The following is a 13891-nucleotide window of genomic DNA, read 5'->3' on the forward strand; positions in this document are numbered from 1 at the left end:
AAAAGTAAGGTGGAGTTTTTTTTTGCATTTTTTCTTAAACCGATAAAATCTAATAGAGTTGAATTTGAGGTTAAATTTTTTTGTTGCCTAACTTCTAAAGTGGACCCAAACTCATTTTGGGGAGAGTCAAATGGGGTTGCAACATATAAGAATTGTTTAATAATCTTTTTTTTTATTATTATAATTTTTTTATTTCTAAAGTTACAAGAACATATACTTCAACCAAATTTTGTTGTTTTTCTTTTAATAATGGTGCGCGAAAGTTTGAAGTAATTATGCCTCAATTTCTCACCGGGAGCTCTCTCTCATTAATTGCATGTTTTAGACAAATATAAACTGCTTAGCATTAATTATTTTCAAAATAACTTAATTATACAATAAAAATATACATTGAGGAAAAAGCAGTATTTTTTTTTTCCTAACAGGCTTCTAGTGGCTCTATAATTTCTTAGAGTTAATCATGCAACCAAAGAAATCCCAATAATTAGGGGAGTGAGTTTAAAGTTAAAAAACTTTAATTAAATAGTAGAAGAAAGATATTACCCAATGGCGTAATTCTTGCAAACAAACTCAATTAAAAACATAAGACACGTTAAGAAATTTTAATTTTTCAGTTACATTAATAAAATTTAATACATAAAAAATCATTAGAAAGATAATTTTACTAAGAATTATTGTTGGACGAACTTTTTCATAATAAAATAGAAAAAAAATTCTTTGTAATTATAATAATAATAATAATAATAATAATAATAATAATAATAAATACTACTACTACTAATAATAATAATAATAATAATAATAATTATTATTATTATTATCTTAAATATTATTTTTAAAAATTAAATTAAGTATAGTTGATATCTGAATAGTTCATTGATTTTTTAATATACTATTTCTTTGAATTATATAATTTTTTAATTAGATTCTTAAACTAAAAAAAAACTGTAATTAAATTTGTAACGCTATGAAAATAACGAGCTATTTGATAGATATACTTTATATTATGTATATATATGTATGTATATATGTGTATGTTGTTTATATGGATTTGGATTGGATTATGGAGGTGTGGATTTGAAATGTACTTATATTTGTGCATGTTGTATAATTATGTGGTTTTGATTAGTTGTTTGGACATAGTAGTGATTTTGTAGTATGTGATGAGAGGTTTATATAGGCACGTGTATCATGAATGTGGTGAATGATGCATTGTACACCATTATACTGAATTGGTACTAAGAGGGAAGAAGACTGATCACCTTCCTTCTCATCTTAGTTAAGTGAAGTATTATGACATGCAACTCATTATTCCAAGCATATGTATCTGAATGTGATGTTTGTTTGCATGTTAATACATGTTGCATTTCATATGGTGGTGAGATGTGAGTATTGAGTGGAAAGGGTTTTGGTAGGGTTTCCCTATGATTTCCATGGATTAATGGTTAATACTTGATTTTATTGCTTAAAATGTTGTTTTTGGATATTGTTTATGCTTTATAATGGTTCGAACTCATGTAATTTGGATTGGATTCATGATTAGAAGGAATTTCCGAGGTTTTCGGGGGTTTTTGGTAGTAAATGCGTTGGGTGCAGTTATTGGCGTCGGGCGTGAATTCATCAGGGACCACCATTGCCAAATCCCACCGGGTGCGAGGATAGTCGCGCCAGGCGAAATTTGAAATGGGAATCCCTGGGTGAATCACGTCAGGCATGGGGAGAACCATGCCGGGCGCACTATCAGACGTGATCCTTGTGTTTTGGTTACTGATATTGAGCCGGACGCAGGATAATTGCGCCAGGCGTAGAGACCTCTGTAGGTCTCTAGTTGAGTTTTGCGCCCTTAATATTAGTGCGCCGGGCGTGATTATGTTGGTCTTTAACTCTTTATGAAAGTTGTAGCCTTGGATGTTAGCTTTCCAATGGCGTTGAAATCACCCAAAAAGGAGGTCTAGAACTCCAGATATGACTGTTTTAGTGAACAAGGGTCAAGCTGCCAGCATTGGTTATAGCTGTTGCGGTTTTTAGAATTTTTAACAAAGTAGATGATGAAATTAGGAATTGATGTCTTCATAAGAGTTGTAGGAAATCTTCTTATCTTTCATATGAGATAAAGATGAGCATGATAGGAGTAGTATAACTCTTGATATGTTGTTTTATGTGAAGATTGCCATTTCACAAAGAGTGATTTGGTTAAATTGATAGTTGTTTTGAGTGTTTAATTATTTATGTTGTTATATTGAGTAATTTGGCATGGTTATGGAAAAGTTTGTATGTAATTATGGAATATGCTATGTATGTTTGGTTTGGAAAGCTAACAGGACTTAGAAGAGTACGGTTATGATATGGATTGGGAGATCTCTTGGTGAGATTAGGATATAATCTTTGGGAAAATATGGAATTTGGGAGTCCCATGGTGAGGATTCCAATATGAAACTTTTCCAAAGATTATATAATAAACCACTTCAGATGTTAGGTGGATTCTGAAGTACTCCTCTAAGTATTCTATTTGTTACCGATATAGGGGTAAGGTCGAGTCATACCGATGGATGAAGTGGCCACGATCACTAGGGTTACGTGACGACGTAACCCAACTGTATATTTTCTATGAGAGGTTAGGTGTGTGACATGGGCAGGTGACATGTTCACGAATTCAACACTTGGTTTGGATGTGTTGAGGTCAACATTTGGTATGGATGTGTTGGCTACTTCATGGGATTATACAATGGTGTGACTTTGGTTTGGATGTGGAATATGTATGCATTTGGTATGGATTGTATACATTGGTTATGGATTCTTTATTATCATCGAATATGTATGCATTGGCATGGATGTGTATACATTGGACTTTGGATTGGTTTATATTTGGCATGGAAATGACTTGTTATAATGTTGTCATTCCCTTGGTATGGATACATACTATTGATGAATATCTAGTTTAATGATATTTCATTTTATTGTACTATGGTTGGTTTTATACGTGCTAACCTTTATATTTCCATGATGTGGACTGTGATGATCTCACTATATAGGGGAGCAGATTAGGTGTGAGGCTTTGGGATGGCAAGGAGTTTTTTGGTAGCTTCTTTGAGAAGTGACTAGATTTAGAGCTTGACCAACACTTAGGGTGTCCCTTTTGATGTTTTCATGATGTTGTACATTCATTATCTTTTTGGATGACTGTATAACCCTACTGATGATGACCCTTTTATAAAATTATGTTTTATATGATGAAAACAATTTATACGTCATTTTATATTTACACTCTAGTATAGCTGGCCTTTGCTCTCTTTTCTTAATTATATATTATTTTATTTTAGTTATCATATTGGTTATTGATATGATGGCCTAGGGCGGGTCGTTACAAAATTATTATTATTATTTTTATATCTTTGTAATTTAGTCTTTAGGATTAGAGGTTTATATATATATATATATATATATATATATATATATATATATATATATATATATATATAATTTGTGAAATTTGACATAATAATATTTATATATTTGTATCTAGACAATATTAGTATATTATTATTTTATGTTATTATTCATGTTTATCATATTTTAATTTTTATTTATTAATCTTTTTATAAACTTATTAATTATAAGAATTATGAATAATAATATTAAATAATTATGTAATATAATTTTTCAAGTAAGATGATGTAAATATTATGTCAAATTTTATATAAATGAATCACTAACTCCAAAAGTTAAATTACAAAAAAAAGAAGTAAACACCTATTTTAGTTTCCAATTTTAGAAGGCAATCTCATATTGGAAGTTGAAACAAGGAATTTTTTAAATAAATTCTTAAAATATCAAATAAGTTTTTAACCTTAAATTAATACTTATTGTCATTTTGATCCCTAAATATATATTATAATTATTATTTTAGTCACAATTTGTTTTTTTTTTTCGAGTTAATATGATTGTGAATTTTGTTCTTTTAGGGATGTATTTTACAATTTCTTAGTTTTAAGGAGTAATATGACAACACCTTTTAAATTTAGGGATTAATTAGTGAGTTTACTCAATTATTTTAGTTTTTCTTTAATAATCAAAATTTCAATGATGATACTAGAATTTGAACCTAAGACTCCGTACTACCATTGCTCTCTCTTTTAAAAGTTTAAAGACAATGATATATTAAAAAAATAATTTCCCTCTCCTTCTTTCAATTCTTTGATGATTATGGATGTCAATGGAGTGGAGCGGGTACAAGTAGTAGTTATCACTATCCACTCCATCTGATAAATATTTACCATGTATCCATTCCTATATCCATGTTGGTATCCGTTACACGGATACTTGTGTACTTTTTTAATATCCACAAGTATTTACAAATATCTATGGAACTTATTTTTTTTAAAAAACTAAAAAATATTTTAGTAATAATTTCTATTTATTCTAATAATTTCTTTAAAAGTAATAGTTTATAAGTCAAAACTTAAAATATTCAATTATTATACATAATTTTATTAATCAAGATTCAATTTAAAGACTAAATTTAATTATTAAAGTACTTTATTCATATAATTTTCTTTTAAAATTAATATGAAATTATATAATTGAATATTAGTAAGTAGAGTTGTTAAAGTAGGTCGAAACCTGTGAGCCAACTCGGCTCACCACGGTTTTGAACTAGGTTGGGCCAAATTTTTTTGACTCATTCCAATTATAAGGAAAATTTGGCCCGGCTCACCACAATTCAACCCGTGGTGAGTTGGATTGGCTCACCTAGTATACTTTTTATTTTATTTTTTAGGTTTCTAGATGTTAATTTATGTGATTATGTATTTATATCATTAACTAAATTTTGTAGATACTAGTTGTGAATTATGATAATTAATGTCAACTTGATATTATTTGTCAATTTTTTATGCAACAACTTTAATTTTATAAGTTGATTAAGTTGGTTGTGGATAATATCTATTTTTTTTAATGTTTTATTTGTCTTATTTGTTAGCGTAGTTGTAATTATAAAATATAAGGTTATAATATATATATATATATATATATATATATATATATATTTTTTTTTTTATAAAGTTCAATAATTTATTTATTTTTTTAATATTTTTTTTTAATTTAAGTGAGTCAACTCGTTTAACCCACCAATTTGTGGTGGGCCGAACTTAGTTGGTTTTTTTTTAAACTCACCCAAAGGTGAGTCAGATTGGGTTGGCACATTGATTGCCCAACCTGTGGTGGGTCGGACCGGGCTAGATTACCCACTTTGACAGTTCTATTAGTAGGTATGGATACTATGGTACATTTGTTATAATTAATTCAAGTAAAAGTTTGTTAGTTAGTTCGCATACCCAATTACTTTATAAATAGAGTATGTTGTAAGTAATATGTTAGATTTTAAAAATTCTACTTTTTTTTTCTCTGTTTACATTCATTATTTTCCTCCAACAAAGTGGTGTTGGAGCAAAAAATCAAGGACTTGACACCATTATGGTCATGGCTTCAACAGATGGGGCTAGAAATTTTCTATCTACCTTGCCAATTTTCGATGGCAAAAGCTATGACCACTGTGACACCCTTACTACCCCAACACATATATAATATAATTTAATTAAGAAGAATAAACTTTCAAAGGGTTCGTAAAAGGGTTCACATAAAACTTCGAAACTGTTCTTTCTTCAATATAAGAAAATGACTGAAAAATAAAACTTGAAAGGTAAAATTTAAGAGTTTACAATTTTAAACACATTTATTACAATACCAAATCCATATAAAGGATTCGTAAAAGGGTTCACATAAAACTTCGAAACTGTTCTTTCTTCAATATAAGAAAATGACTGAAAAATAAAACTTGAAAGGTAAAATTTAAGAGTTTACAATTTTAAACACATTTATTACAATACCAAATCCATATAAATATTCTGTCCTAGAAATCCTCTGCCCCGATGTCACATTATCAGAGCATTCCCATAATTTAACTGTTGACATTCTAGATGCCACTCGTAGCCGGATCTTCTTCACCTAAAATATCCACAGTTTATACGGTGAGAAAAGAAAATATCTATATGCAAAGTACATACAAACACAATATAATCTCATCATAATTCATTATTTAATAAAATATATATATATATATATATATATATATATATATATATATATATATATATATATATATATATATATCAATCATTCATCATCTTCACATCTCAATTCACATTTAACATATCTCATTTCACATACATATCTCAATCCATCATAATCCACACCAATTATACAATTTACAACATCATTTCCATATTCATAATTCATGTCAATCTTACAATTAACACTATGCCAAGACCTCGCCACATCTGACACAAGTGATACAGGTTAATTGCCTCCCACACCAAACCAGGGTCACGCCCTCCCTGTAGCATCACTTACCCAGGGGCCGTGCCATCCCTAGTCATTAAGGAGTACGCTCGTCCCTGAAGCATCACCTACCTAGGGTTCGTATCATCCCTGATCATCCGGGAGTACGCTCGTCCCTGAAACATCAACTACCAGGGTTCGTATCATCCTTGATCCTTTAGTGTGAGGAACCACAATCAAATTACAATCCATACAGTCTCTTGCAATTAACCCTATGCCAGGGCTGCCATAATCAACATAAGTGGTGTGTGTTAACTATCTTACTCATCCCACACCATGCTAGGGTCACGCCCTCCCTGTAGCACCACTTACCCAGGGGCCGTGCCATCCTTAGTCACTGATGTGAGGCACCATAATCACAATCATAATCACATTCATACAACATCTCATCTCATAATTCAAATTCACATCACGTACACAATTCCACCTCACATACACAACAGATAAGCCCAACAAAATAAGGGTTTACACACCCCTCAAGTAATTCACATCAAGATCATTCATTCTTATCAATCAATACAATAATAACATTCATAAATTAATATTATAAACAATGGAATTATCAATTTAATATAATTCAGCATAAACAGTAAAACCCTTAATTAAAACCTATCTCACAGACACTTTTCTACAATTTCGTTCTCTCTCCCAGATCATCATTCTTACAAATTATTAGCATATTTATAATCCTCAACACATACCGAATCTAATGGTATCATTAATTGCTCAAACAGAAATAATTCAACTTTTCCAAAACCTAGCCTACATGCACTTTTCTATAATTTCGTTCTCTCTCCCAGAGCATTATTTTTACAAATAAATCATATATTCGTACTCCTAAATTCATACAGAATCAAATAATGCCAATAATTTTTCAAACAGAAATAATTATAAAATTGCTCATAATCCTAAGGGTTCTTCTTCTACCCAATTTCCTCATGTAACTCCACATATAAATAATCTCTTTTTCCCCCGTACCTGGTTACATAGGAACTCGGGCAGAACCTCATCTTTTTCCTTAAATAAGGATCGGAACTAAGACTGGAGCAGAACCTCATCCTCTGAGTTCCCCTTGGTCTTCAGAGAGAAGAAGAGGAACGAAAGAGAGAACAGAAGAGAAGAGAGAGTGAGAATGAGAGGTGTGTAGAAATGAGAGGATTTGAGGCCTATTTATAGGATTTTTCGCCCACCTACCACTACGGCCCGTTCCAAAATCGGAACGGCCCGTTCTGGGCCCTTCAAACCTACGTAAATTTTTCAACCGGAACGGCTCGTTCCCAAACCAGAACTGCCCGTTCTCAAACCCAGCAGAACGGCCAGTTCTGCTTCTAGAACGGCCCGTTCTCCCTCTGGAACGGCCCGTTCTCCAAACCGGAACGGCCCGTTCTCCCTCCAGAACGGCCCGTTCTGCTTCTCAAATTTTGGGCCTTTAACTTATTCCAGAACGGCCCGTTTCACTTTTGAAACGGTCCGTTCTGGGCAACGAATTGGGCCTACGGCCCATTGAAAATTGGGCTGTTACAATACTTCCCTCCTTTATGAAATTTCGTCCTCGAAATTTTTGCAATGGTAGACTCCTTGCTTCTTACTTTCTAATTATTATGCGACCTCACTACCTTATTGATATACAACTCTATCAAAAGATATCTAAGGGAAAAACAAGTAAACTTGGCAAGCCTATCCACTAAAACACAAATAGAATTAACCTCTTAAGCATCTCAGACAAACCTACAATTAAGGCCTATCCACGCATCATCTCACTTCCACAATGGGAGGTCTGAGTGCTACAAAATTCCTAAAGACTTCTAGCATACTAAACACAAGTATACAATTTCTCTACTCCTTTCTTCACCTTAGGTCACTTCACTTCCGCTACGCTATTCAGATACATCCTCCTAAGGTCCCGATACATCTCATTAGCTCCTAAATATATATATATTAAGAGTACTGTTATGTACTTCCTCTAAAATCATCTTCCTTAATTCAAGGTTACTATGCACCCAAGTTTGTTCTTGCACCTCAAAACAATGTCGATTTCTACTCATAAATGGTTATCTATACTTCTACCAATCTTCTCCACTTGGTTCTCTAAGAAAGGATCTGACTCCTAGGCTTCTCTAATCTCATCCATTAATTCACTAGTCACTTTTAACACAATCAATTCAATGCTTCTAAGGATAATCTCATACACCAAGCATAAGTCTTTAAATTCTTCAATCAAATCTAACCCTTAAATCATCATAAATGATATACTAGAGGTCATCATAATCAAGGCATCTGCCACAATATTGGTTTTACTTCTGTGATCATCTTTAAAGATTAAGCACCTAAGCGTAAGTGCACTAGGTATACATATCAGATCTCTAATTTCACCAGTTCATCTACACCCAAGTCAAACTCTTATTCATCACCTTATCCTATAGCCTCATATCTTGTCACCAAAATTAATCAATTAATTATACATCTCCAATTTTCTTCAACAATTCACTCGTTACTCAAGTTATACCTAGTTTCATACTACTCGGAGTAATCTCATAAGTCAAACTTAAATCTTTAATTTCAGCCAAAAAGATCCATCTCTCTAATCATAAGAAAAAATAATGTAAAGGGTTCCTACTCAAAGCATCAACCATCACATTGACTTTATGCAAATAACAACTAAGATTGAAATCCTAGTCCACAAAAATTCCAACTATCTCTTTTGTCCCATATTCAAGTCCTTCGGGTCAAACAAAATTTGAGGCTCTAATGATCACTAAATACCTCTAACTTAGAATCATATAGGTAGTGTCTCCAAATCTTAGTGTAAATATCACGATTGCTCACTCAATGTCATGGGTAAGGTAATTCCTCTCATAAATTTTCAATTGCTTAGAAACATAAGTTATTACCCTTCCTCCTTGCATCTACACTACCTCCAAATTCATCTTAGAAGCATCACGGTATACCACATAAGACTTACTAAAATCCGGTAACATTATCCAATCTTTCCTTAAGAGTTTGAAACATACTCTCACATTTATTATCCCATACAAAGGCAAGTCTTTCCTAGTCAATCTAGTCAAATAGTAAGCAACCTAGAGAAGTAAGCGACGAAATGCTTTGGGGAGTTGAAAATAAGCATAGGTTCGGGGATCCTCGATATAGGTTAACCTTTTGAACTACTATTGAATTCATGGGTAGGCAAAAGACAACTTAGTGAACTGAAACATCTTAGTAGCTAGAAGAAAAGAAAGCAAAAGCAATTCCTATAGTAGCGACGAGAGAAACGAGAGCAGCCTAAACCGTGAACGGCTATCTTAAAAATTTACTCAATAAATTTCCTATAAACTATCTCAATAAAACTTCTAACCTCACAAATTGACTTTTGATATCTCCCACTTAAGCACAACTTCTACCATAGGTAGATCTATGTTATATCCGCACAAGAAATTACAAGGCCTAAATCTATCTTGGATATATCTTCAAAATTAACTCTAATATGATGATCTCACATCTTAAGGTCAATCTCACTAAACACACAACCATTCACTAATTAATCCATAAGGTCATCTATCCTCATATCCACATACATGCATATCATATTAGAATACCTATTTAAACCTTCATATATACATCCTTCCCAATCATATATATAAATCTATCACTATTTTACACCATATAACATGTGCATGAACTTAACTTTACCACATAGTGCGACACCTTTTACCCCATCATCAATTCACAATTAAATAATAAGAAAGATTTCTTTTTTTTTTCTTTTTGGGTAAATAAAATCTTTCATAGTTTAATAACATCTTTCATGTATAAAACAATTGTTTCAAATATTATAAGGTAGAAGATTCACATTCGTAACTCCTCAATCATAAAAAGTCAACATATAAGTATTAAGATTCAAGAAATCATATAAAGGAAAATATAGATTAATTCCAGCAAAGGTGGCAGAGCCTCCTAGTTAGGAATTAATTTATAACTTTGAAATCATATAATAAAATAGTATAATAAAGATGTACATTTTGGTCTTTTCTTAGGAACGTTCAAAATTACATAAGAAGAGAAAATTAAAGTTTTTTAATATAATAACATCCAAAATAAACCTATCTATGCCCGACGTCACATCCTATCAGAGCATGCCCCACTGAAGCCTTTAAGCCTCATCACCAACATCCCCATGATGCTGATCATCTGCAACATAATTTAAAACATATACAAAAATAACAAGGGAGTGAGAAACATCTCACTCAGTTTCAGGTGCAGAAATAAAGGCTAGATAGCACCCACACACACAACAAATATAAGTCACTTATAAACAATACACATATATCATCAATATCACATATACATTCATTTATCATGCAATGATGTCATGGACTCATATCATAAATGCATGCATGTGGCGCCATACGGAAGTTTCACATATCATCACTGGTGACCCAAAGGTACACCTGGTTACATCACTGGTGACCCTAAGGTACACCTGGTTACATCACTGGTGACCTGAAGGTACACCTGGTTAGCAAGTTACATCGCTGGTGACCCTAAGGTACACCTTGTTAGCATGTTACATCACTAGTGACCCCAAGGTACACCTCGTTAGCAAGTTACATCACTGGTATGCGGCCGCAGCGGCACACCTGGAATAATATATGCGTATGATGCATGTCATACCATCATAATCTCATTGACTCAATATTTAACTTGTTACATAATTTCATTTAGTACATCATGTCCTCATTTGTCATAGTCTCATAATCACATGTCTCAATAGTCCATTCATATGTCTCATGTCATTTGTCCATATTTCACAAGGTCATGTCATAAATACTCCTCTTAAGGTCTGCATAGGTATTCACAGAGATCCAGAGAGCATTCTTATTCATATTAAAACTTATTTATTATTAACATTAATTTCATATTCATTTATTACTTTCAACAAAGAACAAGGTAGAGTAAATAGAAAATCAGACAGAACAACGACACTTTCAAAGTAGAATAAATAGAAAATCGGACAGAACAACGGCACCTTCAACAAAAAGCAAAGTAGAGTAAATAGAAATTTATACAGAACAACGGCACCTTCAACAAAAAGCAAAGTAGAGTAAATAGAAATTTAGACAGAACAACGGCAAGGGATTGGGGGCCAATCCGACAAACAACTATCCAACAATTATCCCCACACCCCTGAGCGAGGTTCTCACTCCCCCCCCTTACCTGGATAAGCAGGAGCTGGAACTTGGGCAGGGCCTCCTCTGGATTCTCTCTTTCTTCCCTCTCTTTCTCTCTTTCTTTCTTTCTCTCTCTCTCTCTCTCTCTCTCTCCTCTTTCTCTCTCTAAGATTATCACTTCTTGCTCGGTATAAAATTTTCACCCCCCCTTGGCCCTATTTATAGGCAAACTGGTGTATCCGGAACGGCCCGTATTGAATTCGGAATGGCCCGTTCCGGATCCTTCGAATTTGTGCAAATTTCTCAACTGGAACGGCTCGTTCCAAAATCGGAACGGCCCGTTCCCAAAAAGCAGAACAGCCCGTTCTAAAACCAGAACGGCCCGTTCTCAATCTCAGCAGAACGGCTCGTTCTCCCTCCGGAACGGCCCGTTCTCCATACCAGAACAGCCCGTTCCAGGCCCGTTCTGGGACTACAAAAACCTCACTTTTTTAACATTTGGAACGGCCCGTTTCACTTTTGGAACGGCCCGTTCCGGAACCCAAAATACCCCTATAACTTTATTAAAATTACGAAAATGTCATTAAAATAATAATAATAAATATTTGGGTGTTACAATTCTCCCCTCCTTTTAGAAATTTCGTCCCCGAAATTTACCTGAAAACAGAAATGGATGAGCTTCTCGCATCTTGCTTTCTAATTCCCATGTAGCACTTTCTTCAATATTTCCTCCCCAAACGACCTTAACCAAAGGGATTTCCTTTCCTCTTAGTTGTTTCACTCTCGTGTCATCAATCCTTAGAGGAACCGTTTCATAAGTAAGATTATCCTTCAACTGAATGTTGTCAGACTCAATGATATGGGAAGGATCATGGACATACTTTCTGAGTTGGGAAACATGAAAGACACTATGGAGATTTGAAAGAGATGGAGGCAAAGCAATTTGATAGGCCACTTCACCGATTCTTTTAAGAATTTGATAAGGACCAATGAAACGTGGAGTAAGCTTACGGGATTTCAGTGCTCTGCCTACTCTTGTCCAAGGAGTGACTTTAAGGAATACATGATCACCTTCTTTAAACTTAAGGTCTTTTCTCCTCTTGTCATTATAACTCTTTTGCCTACTCTGGGTTGCTCTCATCTTCTCTTGGATCATCTTAACCTGTTCAGTAGTTTGTTGAACTATCTCAGGTCCTAACATGACATTCTCTCCAGGTTCTGTCCAACATAAAGGTGTTCTACATCTCCTACCATACAGAGCCTCATATGGTGCCATCCCAATACTAGAATGGTAGCTATTATTGTAGGTAAATTCTATCAAAGGTAGGAAACTATCCCAACTACCCCCACGTTCTAAGATGCAAGCCCTCAACAAGTCTTCCAAAGATTGTATGGTTCTCTCAATTTGGCCATCTGTTTGGGGATGGTAAGCTGAACTCAATCTAAGCTTAGTGCCTAAAGCCTTATGCAAACTCTCCCAAAATCTAGAGGTGAACCTAGGATCTCTATCAGACACAATACTAGTAGGAACTCCATGCAACCTCACGATCTCACTGATGTACAACTTGGTTAACCTCTCCAAAGAGTACCTAATATTAATGGGAATAAAATGGGCAGACTTAGTCAATCTATCCACAATGACCCATATAGCATCCAAGTTCTTCACAGTCTTAGGTAACCCAACTACAAAATCCATAGAGATGCTATCCCACTTCCACACAGGCACATCTAAAGGTTGCATCAAACCTGAAGGTTTTTGGTGTTCTACCTTAGCTTTCTGACATACTAAGCAAGCATACACAAATTCCTCCACTTCCCTCTTCATCTTAGGCCACCAAAACATCTTCTTAAGGTCTTGGTACATCTTAGTGGCTCCTGGATGGATACTAAGGATACTCTTATGACCTTCTTCCAGGATTGCTCTCTTAAGTTCTGGCACACTAGGAATGCACAACCTATCCTTAAATCTTAAAACTCCATCCACTCCAATTCTAAACTCACTTCTCACACCTTGATTCAACTTCTCTACCCGACTCAATAAGAAAGGATCCATCTTCTGACCTTCTCTAATCTCATCTATTAAGCTATTAGTCACTCTCAAAGCTCCCAACTTAATACTCTTAGAGGTCAACTCACACCCTAAGCTCATATCCCTAAACTCCTCAATCATTTGCAATTCCCTAATCATCAAGGAAGACATTCTCAAAGATTTTCTACTCAAAGCATCAGCTACAACATTAGCCTTGCCAGGGTGATAATTCAATTGAAAGTCATAATCCTTAAGAAACTCTAACCATCTCCTCTGCCTCATATTCAATTCCTTTTGGTCA

Source organism: Cajanus cajan, chromosome 4, assembly GCF_000230855.2.
Source record: "Cajanus cajan strain Asha chromosome 4, NIPB_CcT2T_4, whole genome shotgun sequence".
Taxonomy (NCBI): Eukaryota; Viridiplantae; Streptophyta; class Magnoliopsida; order Fabales; family Fabaceae; genus Cajanus; species Cajanus cajan.